This window comes from Oryx dammah, unplaced genomic scaffold, assembly GCF_014754425.2.
Source record: "Oryx dammah isolate SB20612 unplaced genomic scaffold, SCBI_Odam_1.1 HiC_scaffold_28, whole genome shotgun sequence".
Lineage (NCBI taxonomy): Eukaryota > Metazoa > Chordata > Mammalia > Artiodactyla > Bovidae > Oryx > Oryx dammah.
In genome coordinates this window covers 60,884,258-60,897,057 of record NW_024070212.1, presented here as the reverse complement: position 1 = coordinate 60,897,057, position 12,800 = coordinate 60,884,258, and positions in this window count along the sequence as shown.

Genomic DNA, 12,800 nt, shown 5'->3' with positions numbered 1-12,800 from the left:
ACATATAGATTCTTATTATTATTCGAATTAAGATGTGTTCAATAAATGTCTTGGAGATGAAGGTGATAATGGGGAAGAAGAAGGAGAAGGAAGAAGTCGGGGGAAAGGAAGAAGAGGAGGTGCTTACAAGGATGAAAGCTTGGTCAATCAGGAGTCAAAGTCTTAACAGTGGCTTCCAGGTCTCCAAATGATCTTCCCTACCACCCAGTCCCAGCCACATTCTTCTCCAGCCCACCTCCCTCACCCCTTTGCTGCCTCTGTTCCAGCCACATTTATCTTTGTGATGTTTTTGATTGTACTAGACACACTCCTATGTTACGGCTTTCATTGAATTTATTTTCTAAGCTTCAAATGCTTTACCTTCAGATATTTGCTGGGATATATTCCTTAGTTTAAGTGTTTGCTCAAATGTCACTTTCTCCACAAAACTTAGCCTGCCGTTGTCCCCTATATAATACCACTTACACCACATCTCCCCTCACCTGCCTCCATACACACTCTCAGTTTTTCTTACCCTGGCACATATAATCTTCTAACATACTGTACAGCTTATTTATTGTGTTTGTTATTTACTGTCTCTGTCCCTTTACCCAAGTGCCCTGCCCCCGACAAGAATGTAAGCCTCAAGAGAGTGGAGGTTTCTGTCCCTTTTTTTTTCATTAATATAGCCCAAGGACCTGAAATAGAACCTGAACCATAATAGGCACTAAATAAATATTAGTTGTAAGATTTTTCATTTTTTAATCCTTTCCTCTCTTGTCATTGTTTTTTTTCTTTCTGTTTAAATCCAACAAAAATATGTTCAATTTGCATTGATATTACTTTAGTTATAGTATTTCCATGAAACAATTAACATTCTCTATCTTGGCCTAGTTCTAATATGAGCAAAGACCATACTGAGCTTAGAAAAGCAAGATTTTGCTTAGTTTTGTTTTGTTATATTCAGCCAAAACATTGTGCCTTTCTGGGCAAATTACAAAATACAGAAATTTGCATTCCTTATATAAAAACACTCCTGATTCAGATCTTTCTTGAAGAGGTTAAAATATTTAAACATCATAATATTTTATGCTCTTATTTTATTTTGTATTGGAAAAGAAACAACACAATTTTATTATCTTAACCATCTTTTTAGGTTTACATTTCAAGAGCATTAAGCACATTCACATTGTTGTGTGATCAATTTTCAGAACTCTTTGCATTTTGAAAAACAAAAATTCTGTACCCATCAAACAACAAGCTTCCATGCCACCCCCACTCCACCCAGCTCCTGTAGCCCTTGGCAACCACTGTTCCACTTCTTTCTGTCCCTAAAAATATAATTTTTAAGGTACATAAACAAGTGCATATATGGTTTTCTAAGGAATGCAATCAACATTCACAATCATTAATATGTATTTTTAGTTGAAAGTATGATGCAATAAATAATAAATAGAAGGCAGAGGTAATACAAGTAGAAAGGGGAAACCAAATTGTGCAAAAAGAGGCCATTTAAGAAGAAAGTGCAAAGATAAAATATACAGTAGTTAAATTTTTTTTGAGACTCTTAGGTAAGAAACATAGTTTACTTATAAACAGTAGTAACTTTTTCTATATGCAAACTCTCAAGTATGTGTACGTATATCTACTCCATCCACATATATTTTCTTTCGAAGACTAGGAAATAGTTACATCCAGACTCTATATGTTTAATGTACTGACATGGTTAATGCACATATTTAATGTAACTAACAGATATCAAAAAATTAACCTTTTTTTAATGCCAACTTTTGTTTATATCTACATTAAAATTTTTATGTCCAATCAAAATTTTCTTATGGCCAATAAAATTTAAATAAATTTTATTTGTTTCCACTTAGCCCTAAATATTAAATTATGCATTGTCAGTTGTAAAATATATTTTATATAAAAATTTGTTTTATTTACTGCTGTTTCCTAGTAGATATTTCTATTATTTAGGATTTCAGTAAATTAATTTTAATATTTTTGTAAACTACATGAATTCTTTCAGTTTTTTCAAAAACATTTGACCATATTCTGTGAATATTATTAAATTTTAATATTTACTTTCTCTCTAGTAAAGTCTTTAGAGAATTGCTTTCCCTATTTTGGGTTGATTGTTGTTTAATTTCTAAATCCAAGGTGTTAATGTCCAGAAACTTAAATAGTATAAGAGAAATATTAATGTTTTCATTAATGATATTTATATAATATCATACAAATCTGTAATTCTGGAAAGCATTTTATTCCTTTATTCATTCACTCATTCACTCATTGCATGGATATTTTTGTTTCCTTCATAACAAAAGCAAAGCTTGACTTTTTGCCTTTGATTTGCAGAACTCATTGTTAGGTGGATGCCACATTGTGCTGGGTAAAGTGATACATGGTGTTTGGCTGTCAATATCTATAAACATTTCTCAATATGACCTGTGAATGTTAAGCTATGTACAGTGTTTCCTGTAATTATCTCTTCAGAAATGTGACAGAGGAAATGGGCTCATGTCACCCATAAGATCTGAGAAGCCTCTAATAAAAATCATTGTAACTTGGCTTCTATTTTAAGACATTACACACCAATTATTATCATGCACTTAGAGTATTTTTGTGTCTTGCAAAATATTTTAGAATGATTTTTATTGCTCTTCCCTGACAAACTCCTTGCATTCAGGTCACTATAATTTCCATTTTTAAAGGGAAGTTTTTGATTAGTTAGGGAATAGAATAAAATCACTTGGAGTTCATTACCTACCTCTTTCTTTCTTTTTTTTTAAACACTACCTAAAAAGAGGAAGAAAGAGGAGATAAAGAAAAGAGACACTGAAAGAATGACAATACACAATTGACTTGTTTTCTTTTGTCTTATTAGTGGAATACATGGCAATGATCATCCTTGTTTAGTCACTAAGTTATGTCCGACTCTGCGACCTCATGGACTGTATCCCACCACACTCCTCTGTCCATAGGATTTTCCAGGCAAGAATACTGGAGTGGGTTGCCATTTCCTTCTCCAGGGGATCTTCTGGACCCAGGGATCGAAGCAGGTCTCCTGCACTGGAGGCAGATTCTTAACCAACTGAGCTACCAGGGAAACCCATGGCACTGATGGCATCATATTATACATACTTGGGTCAGTTACAATGCATACAGACTATAACAGAACTTTACAGGTAACCCCCCTTTTTTTTCCGAGGAGAAATATACAACCTAAAGTGAAAATAAAATTCTAAATAAAATTTAGGGTCTCTTAACTCTAAAGCTACTATTCCCACTATTTCATCTTGTAAATGTCCATCCTGCCTATAAGAAGCTTAATCTCAAGAGAGAAACATCATATATAAGTACCAAATTTCCTCTTCCTGATGAAGTAGTTGCATATGCAAAAATATGGCAGTTATACCCAAATATACAGAGAAAGTAGAGTTTAAGGTATGAGAAATAATATAGTTTTTACTGCTACCTAACATGACCATGCCTTGTCAGTAAGCAATATAAAAATAAGGGAAGCAATCACCCACACACTGTGTGTTCCCTAAACTCCTCTTATTCCAAGGATTGGCTTATATCAGTTTATTGATATTCAGAAGATGTGATTAATTATTAACCCTTTCCATAGGAATAAGACTTTTAGGAATGCAAAACCGAAATATGCTGATATAGTTAATAGAATAAAATTCAAATTAAAGAATAATCATCATAGAAATGTTTACCACTTTCTGAGAGCTTCTATGCATGCTGCTCAATTGCTTCAGTCATGTCCAACTCTTTGCAACCCTATGGACTAGAGCCTTCCAGGTTCCTCTGTCCCTGGGATTCTCCAGGCAAGAATACTGGAGTGGATTGTCATGCCCTCCTCCAGGGGATCTTCCCAACCCAGGGATCGAAACTGCTTCTCCTGTAGCTCCTGCATTGCCGGCAAATTCTTTACCACTGAGCCACTGGGGAAACCCTCTGAGTGGCTACTAGAAGCTAAACATTTTTGTTTTATTTTTATGACCTCACTTTAAAGAAAAAAACCACCTATGAGGTAGGTCATGTAGATAGATCACTTCACAGATGAAGAAAAGGAGATTTAGAGATATTAAATAACTTCTCTGTTGTATAAGAGCCTGTAAATGGCAAATCCAGACACAACCCAGAAGTTTCTAACTCCAAAGCAATGAACTTATCCATTGTACAGATTTCATGTTACTGATGTTAAATCCTTTTCCAGGATTGGGCACTTTGTACATAAAGGGTAGGTAAATGGAATTCTACATCAATTATTATTTATGTAATTCAGTGTAACAAATTACTCCCCGAAACTCAACAGTTTAAGGCAACACAAATTTTGCCTTACAGTTTAAGTGGTTCAGGAATTTGGGCACAGCTTAACTGGGTCCTCTGGATCAGGTCCTCACAAGACAACAGTCAAGGTTGACCACCAGAGCCACAGTCACCTCAAGGTGAGACCAGAAGAAGACCCACTTCCAAGCTCACTCAGATGGTTGTTGACAAGATTCAGTTCCTCATAGGTTGTTGGACAAAAGGCCTCAGTTCCTCATCGGCTGTTGCCTGGAAACTCTCTGTTCCTGGCCCTGTGGGCCTCTCCACGAGGTAACCGAGACAATGGCAACTGGGCTTCTATCAAGATGTACAAGCAGGAAAGCAACAGAGAGAGTGGGCAGGGCAGAAGCCAGAGTCTTTTGGTAAGCTGACCTCAGAAGTGACACACTATCTCATTTGCCATACTTCATTAATAAGAAGCAAGTCACTAGGTTCATCCCAGACTCCAGGGGAGGGGATCCTGTGTGAATCCAGGAGGGAGGGAATCACCAAGAGTCATCTTAGAGGGACCCATCACAGTTAAGAAAGTATTCTCAGAGGATACTGAGAATTAAAAGCTCAGTTGACCTTAGCCTACCTCTGGTTCTAGCCAAACCCCTGAAATATATGTCCTTCAGTAGTCTCCATTCTAACTCAGGCAGAGTTTAACATTATGCAGAGTGAAGCATGCCTGCAGCATGACCTGAGAAACAGTATAATTCTGCCTGGGAGTCACCTAGACAAAAATCCATTGCTTTTCAGAATTACATTTTCATTTTCAAAATCAGAAAATAAAATGGTAGACCTAAGTAATCCTTTTTTGTGTAATGGAAAGAAGGCAGCTTCTGGAATGTTCTGACTGTGTTTAAAAGATGAATCTCAAAGATGCCAGCTGTTTGAACACAGACAACTTCCTTATTGATCAGAACCTCAGTTTCTTGACTGTGGTTCAAAGAGGCAGTAACTCTTACAGGGGAGCTATGGAGATTAAATAAGATGACCTATAGGAGAGTATTTTGTTAACTGCAAAATGCAACATACAAATATGAATTTTGTCAATATTCCCTTTAGCCACAGAACAGGATGGATTGTTAAGAACAGCTCCTTTCTTACTATTTAACTATCTTATTAGAGCAATAAATATCTTTGGATTATGAATAATAAGGAATGTGTTTTTATGGCATTCAGAGTACCATTAGTAGCCACATTTGCTGTTGATTTACAAAAGAGAAAGGAAAGAAAAAAATTATTTCCAGTTAGTTTTGTTTCAAAGAGGCACCTGTGATTTCAGAATTTGCTTGCTTCGTCTACAATGAAAGACTTAAGCTTTGGCAGTGTTGAAACCATCTGGTGATGTGAACTCCCTTCAGCCATTTTTCATTCCAGAGTCCTCAGTTGAAATGTTCTGTGGTGGGTGTATTTGACTTGAGAGAAAGCATTTTCCCATTTCATGTGAGAAGTACGCAGAGTTTAGGCCCCCGATGGACCAGAAGAAAACATTAGCCTTTCTTCTTTAGTGGCCCAGCTTGAAATCTCATCTAACATTTTCCCATTAGAAACGAGATGGTGAGATATTTTCTGGGAAGTTATTTAGGTGTACTAAAAATAATCTATAAGGATCTATTGATTAGAAGTAGATGACTCAACCTTGATTTGTGTGCAATGAAGTACCTTGGAAGGTAATGTGATTGACAAGCAGTGCAGAATAGATTTGGGGGTAGAATAGTTTGGATATTGCAGCTCTTTATAAATTACACCGAAGAGCTAATCTGTGGAAAACAAAATTTGAGAATGAAAAGTAAGGAATTTAGAGTACTGAAATACACATATTCCATGGTCATGGTAGCATATATAAGTTCAAGCAAAACAAGAATTTTACATACAGAGAATTATAGCAGAAAAGGAATTCCAGGGTGTTTCCATGAACTTTGAAACCATTCCTATCCTAACAAATATTGTTGGTTGTCATAAGATGATCCTCATTACTTTTATTCAATCACATAGTTTTAAAATAACTTACCAGCAGATAATAATGGTATTACCCATATAACTGGAGTCAACCAAACAAAAAGCCCAAATCTGAATGGCTTGCCCATAATCATGTAATAATCATGGAAGAGATTAGAAAAGGATGAAATGATGGCCTAAGAGTTTCACAACTGGAGTAACAAAGATACAATATACATTAACAAAATAATTGAAACCCCAGCCAGTTATGAAAATGTAAGAGTCTATTGAAAATTGTATAAATTTGTTATGTCCTTTCACTCCACAGGTTTATTAGAACTCAAGTCATCATTTAAGCAAATAATATGATATTCAGTTCAGTTCAGTCGCTCAGTCGTGTCCAACTCTTAGCGACCCTATGAATCGCAGCATGTCAGGCCTCCCTGTCCATCACCAACTCCCCGAGTTTACCCAAACTCATGTCCATTGAGTTGGTGATGCCATACAGCCATCTCATCCTCTGTCATCCCCTTTTCCTCCTGCCCTCAATCCTTCCCAGCATCAGAGTCTTTTCCAATGAGTCAGCTCTTTGCATCGGGTGGCCAAAGTATTGGAGTTTCAGCTTCAGCATCAGTCCTTCCAATGAACACCCAGGACTGATCTCCTTTAGGATGGACTGGTTGGATCTCCTTGCAGTCCAAAGGGACTCTCAAGAGTCTTCTCCAACACCACAGTTCAAAAGCATCAATTCTTCAGCACTCAGCTTTCTTCACAGTTCAACTCTAACACCCATACACGACCACTGGAAAAACCATAGCCTTGATTAGATGGACCTTTGTCAGAAAAGTAATGTCTCTGCTTTTTAATATGTTATCTAGGTTGGTCATAGCTTTCCTTCCAATGAGTAAGCGTCTTTTAATTTCATGGCTGCAGTCACCATCTGCAGTGATTTTGGAGCCCCCTAAAATAAAGTCTGACACTATTTCCACTGTTTCCACTGTTTCCCCATCTATCTGCCATGAAGTGATGGACCAGATGCCATGACCTTAGTTTTCTGAATGTTGAGCTTTAAGCCAACTTTTTCACTCTCTCCTTTCACTTTCATCAAGAGGCTTTTTAGTTCCTCTTCACTTTCTGCCATGAGGGTGGTGTCATCTGTATATCTGAGGTTATTGATATTTCTCCTGGCAATCTTGATTCCAGCTTGTGCTTCTTCCAGCCTAGGTATCTGAAAGTATATTTTGCCTGAGACAAATATTTTCTCATATGACTTTATCATATGACAGTATTTTATTTATTCTAAAAATAATTCTTCATACTTGTTTGAAGAAATTTCAAACTGTTCATGATTTTGAAGCAAAGAAGATATTCAGTTATACTAATAAATCATAAATTTAAAACAACTAAATTTAAATTAAATTTTTTCTGAGCTGCTCAACTTTATTCAAAAAATAGTTAAATAAACCTCGTTGTGTCTATATGCAAAATATTTCAAAGGGCATACATTCTCTAGCAAATTTAAATTTATAATATTTAAAAACAACCCAAAGATTGATCACTTTAAACATTATCAAGGTTGGAATAAGAGTGTCAGGAGCTAAATATAAAGGTAATCAGTTGTAGAATTAGCTGTTTTGTTTTTTTTTTTTTTTAATCTGGACGTAAATTGTCTAGTTCTGTACTGTTGCTATGTTAGCCACAAATTAAAATAAGTAAAATTAAAACTTCAGTACCTTAGTTGCACTAACTATATTTCAAGTGTTCCGCAGCCATATGTAGCCATACATAGCTGTGCTGTAGACAGCACACATATAATAGATTTCCCATCATCCTCCATGGCAGCCCACTCCAGTATGCTTGCCTGGAGAATTCCATGGACAGTGGAGCCTGGGAGGCTACAGCCTATGGAGTCACAAAGAGTCAGACACGACTGAGCAACTAAACACACACACACACACAAAGTTCTGCTGCACAGCACTGAACTTTATCTCCCATTTGCCATGGCCTTATGTATGGTCTTTGTCACCTGTATAATCAGAAAAATATGTAGAGCAATTGATACACTGTCAAAAATGCTGACAATTAGATAGCAATTCTCTTTTTCTCTAAAAGTTAATGAACACAAAATATTTCATGCCAAGGTGTTCCACTAAATTATGGAAGTTATAACAAAATGAAGGTTGAATATACTTAGGATTACATATCAGTTCCAATGAAGCACTAAAATATGCTTATCAAGTCTCCATTTGTCCTCTGTGTTTGGAAAGAAGTTAATGAAAAGAACGTAGTTGTTAAAATGCTCTTCACTAAGCAAAACAATATTATGAAAAGGAAGTTCTTAATGTGTGTAAAGATTAGAATGTCATTGAAACAAAATACTTAATAGAGTGGAATGGGCTTCACTCTGCTGGGAGAAAAAGATTTTTCTCTCCATATTCCAATTTGTTCTTGAGAGACTTAAACTGAATGTGTTTAAATGTGCAAAGCCATCAATAGTAAGATAAGTCATAGTATTTTCTTTATTTTTTTTAGTATCTGAGAATTTGGTATCTGAGGATCTCAAAGTAATATATTGCTTTGCTGTAAACCATTAAAAAAAAAAAGTCAGTCTGCTCAGTTTCTTCACTGGCTGTGGTGTTGATGAAATACAAAAACTTCACAAAGAAAATCAAGAATTCTGAAATCTTAAATTTAACCATTAAAATGATGACTTAAATAGAAGGTAGATTTTTCTCTAAGAAAAACAGAGTTGTGTTTCCCACTGTTAACAAAGAGAAGTTGAAGCAATGGCTTTTCTTCCATGTAACATATTTCTAGAAACAGGGATCATTGTCTCTGAACTTTCTTGACCTTATCCTGTTCTCTTTTGCTAAAGTCATTAAAATGATTAGAACCTCAAGCAGGGTTACAATGTTACGTTCTTTTTCTCTTTTTAACTTTCTCTGAACTGAATTAACCAGCTTTAAATCCTGCACACATCCTATTAATCCCACCTAGGTTTTCTGTCTGTCTAGATGAGTTTCTTCAAGAGATTCCCTGAATATGCGTTAAAAAACATAAATCACTGGATTAAACTTGTAGAGAATGATGAAAGCTAAATTCGTGTATATACATGTGGTGGGACAAATGGACCCTTTTATTATTTAACCTGAATGAAAGCAATAAATCTGAAACAGGTTTAACTGATGATATTGGTAATCCACAACAGATTTTGTAAGTGTTTTTGAATGAACACTGGTTTTGTTCAATAATCCCTTGGATTAAAGAAGGGTGAGATAACTCAAACAATCTGCAAAGAGTAGTATTATTTTGCTATTTATCTTTTACTTTTACCAAAAAATGATATTTATGGTTTAGGCTTCAGCAAATTAGACCAAAAATTGCATGTGTCATTTTGTTTTTTAAAATTTGTAGCTAGTGTTAGACTATATAGTTTTACTTATGTTTGGAGGTGGCAGCCTGTTCTTCATTCTCTACTGTTTGCATGTAATATTATGCAATAGTATATATGTATTTTGTTTTCAGGTATCTTAATAATAATAGGTGTCTTAATTGCTTTCTATATTGATCTACTACGTTTACTTTAGGTATTCTAAAATAAATAAACTCTAGGATGTGGGATAAAGCTTTTTGTATTTTTTTTCTTTTTTATTCTACTATGTATTCACTTAGTTGTGCTAAAAATGTGAACTCATTCGTAGGTGAGTTCTTGGAGTTAGTTCTCATAATAATTAAAAGCAAATAGTTGTTAACCTTTACTTAGCAATTACTACATGCCAGAAAGTCTTCATTCATTATCTCATTGAATTCCTCACAACAGTTCTATAAGATTGGAGCAATTATATCCCCATTTTTACAGATGAGAAAAGTAAATAACATAGTTAAGTAATCTCCCCAAGGTCACACATCTAGCAAGTGGTAGATGCAAGCTTAAATGCAAGCTATATGACATCAGATCCCACACTCTCAGACACAAGATTGATTATTTATTGTTGCATAATAAATAACCCTAAAATTAGTGACTTAAAACAGCATTATCTCGTAGGTTCTGAGGATCAGGAATTCAAAAGTGATTTATCCGGGTGATTCTGGATCCCTGACTCTTAGGAGGTTCTAGTCAGGATGTCAGCAAGAGCTGCAGTCATCTTAACTGGGGCTTGAGGGTCTGTTTCTAAGGTGGCTCACTCATATGTGTTGGTCAAATGCCTCAGGTCCTCTTCTGCTGTTGGCAAATGACTCAGTTCCTTGCCACTGGGACCTCTCTGAAGAGCTGCTTGAGTGTTTTCTTGATATAGTAGCTGGCTCTTCCAAAATTAAACTGAAATCACAATGTCTTTTGCAGCCTAGACTCAGAAGTCATACTCCATAATTTCTGCAATATCCTATTGATTACACAAATCAGCCCTATTCTACATAGGATGGAACTATACATATAAGTGGATATCAGGAAACAGACCATCTTGGAGTTCATCTATGGTATCTGTTAAAGCACACTACCTCCCAAGGCAAGCTCTATATTCCCAGCATAGAATGTATTACTACAAAACTTGGGCATTCTAGCATTTCATGATTATACTTACAGATACCTGTATTGAACAAAAGAACAGCACTGAAAGAGATATCTACTGCGGCTGATTTAGATCTTTAATGATGAGATTATTATTTTTATTGCTTAAGAATTTCCAGAATAATATTCACATCATATTCAAAGTTGGAACAACTTAATATCCTAAAGGAGATGCTGAACATTTTTTAGTAATCCATCATTTTTCTCTCACCCAAATTGCCATTATATTCTAATCTAAATTTCCAAAGGTTATGCATGCTACTTCTGTAAAGAGCCAAATAGTAAATACATTTTCAGCTTTACAGGTCATACAGTCCCCGTTGCAACTATTGAGCTTTGCTGTTGGAGCATGAAAGCAGTCATGGACCATATTTAAGTTATTAGGCATGTGTGTCTCACAATAAAACTTTATTTATAAAAACATATGGTAGATCAGATTTGGCCAATGGGGAATAGTTTGTCAATCCTTCGTAAAAATCATTCTTTATGTAGACTTTTGAACAGTTATTACTTTGATATAAGGTAACAAAAATTACTTTCAATTTTATGTGACAGAATCTTATTAAGTGGTTTTGTCCTGCCCATAAAATATTGTACAATTTTGGGAAAGTTGGCAGAACTGTCAAGATAGAAAAGATGAACCTCAGTAAAAACAGAACATAATAGATAAGACAAACAATTTACCCATCAAATCATTGTTCTAAAAATATCAAGTCATTCTAGAGTATAAACTGATTTAGTGGGGATGAAATTTAGATAATTCTTAATTCTGTTGATATCTATCTGATGAATATTTCATATTTTCAGCTGACCTTGAATTGTCTAGACTTTATGCACTGCGGCCAGCATAGAATAGGTACTCAATAAATATTTGTTGAATGAATTAAACATTTCACCTAGTCTGTATCACACTTTTCTCACTGTTAGGCCTTCACTGCCTTTTCTTGTCTCTTCAATAAGTTTGTCAGAAAATATTGTCATATATGAAGTGCACTGTTAGTTTTGCTTTTAAGAAGTCATTCTAGAAAAAGCAAAGGGCATGTAAGAAATAGCTATTGAAAGATAATTGAAGATATAAAGACTTAAAAACAAATTGGAAGATTATAGAACAGAATGAACATTGACTTCAAATAGAGCAGAAAAGAGGAGCAATGAAGCATCAGACAATGGAATAATTGGTGAGGAATTTATTGGCCTCTGACAAAGTTATTAAAGACCAGTTCAATTTAGTCTTTCTCACCTTCATTTCTATCATTTTTACTTTGAGGCCAGAAGTTATTTTTTTGAAACTTATAATGTGGTTATATCTGTATCTTAAAGATATCTACTAAAATGTTTGTTCATTCATTCAAATATTTATTGAATATTTACAATATGTCAAGCACTGTGCAAGTTTTTGTGTTTGAAAAACAAAACATGGACCTTGCCCTTAATCTACTTAGAGGCTGATATTTTTTAATTGCTAAGTCATGTCCGATTCTCTTGCAACCCCATGGACTGTAGCCTGCCAGGCTCTTCTGTCTAATGATTCCCTAGGCAAGAACAGGCAAGAATACTGGAGTGGGTTGCCATTTCCTTCTGCAGAGGATGTTTTGGACCCAGGGATCAAAACCGTGTCTCCTCCATCCCCTGCATTGGCAGGCGGATTCTTTCATACCAAGCCACCTGGGAAGCCCTTTTAGAGGCTGATGGGGGATACAAAAGAATAAAATAAAATAAACAGGCATGGTAAAAATGAACATGTCATAAGATATGTTTCATATCCAACTTAACAAATTAAACATTAATCAGATATAGCAAACTTTAATATTTAGTCCCAAAGATAAGACCTACTATGCATTTTCAGCTACTTCTACTTTTCAAAACAAAAGCAACAACAACAAAATCATAAACACTAATACTGCTTTATAACTGTGTTCCAGAGAATGCAAATTATTTAATGGTATTTTAAAGAGAAAAGTTTCAAAGCCAAATATTTTGT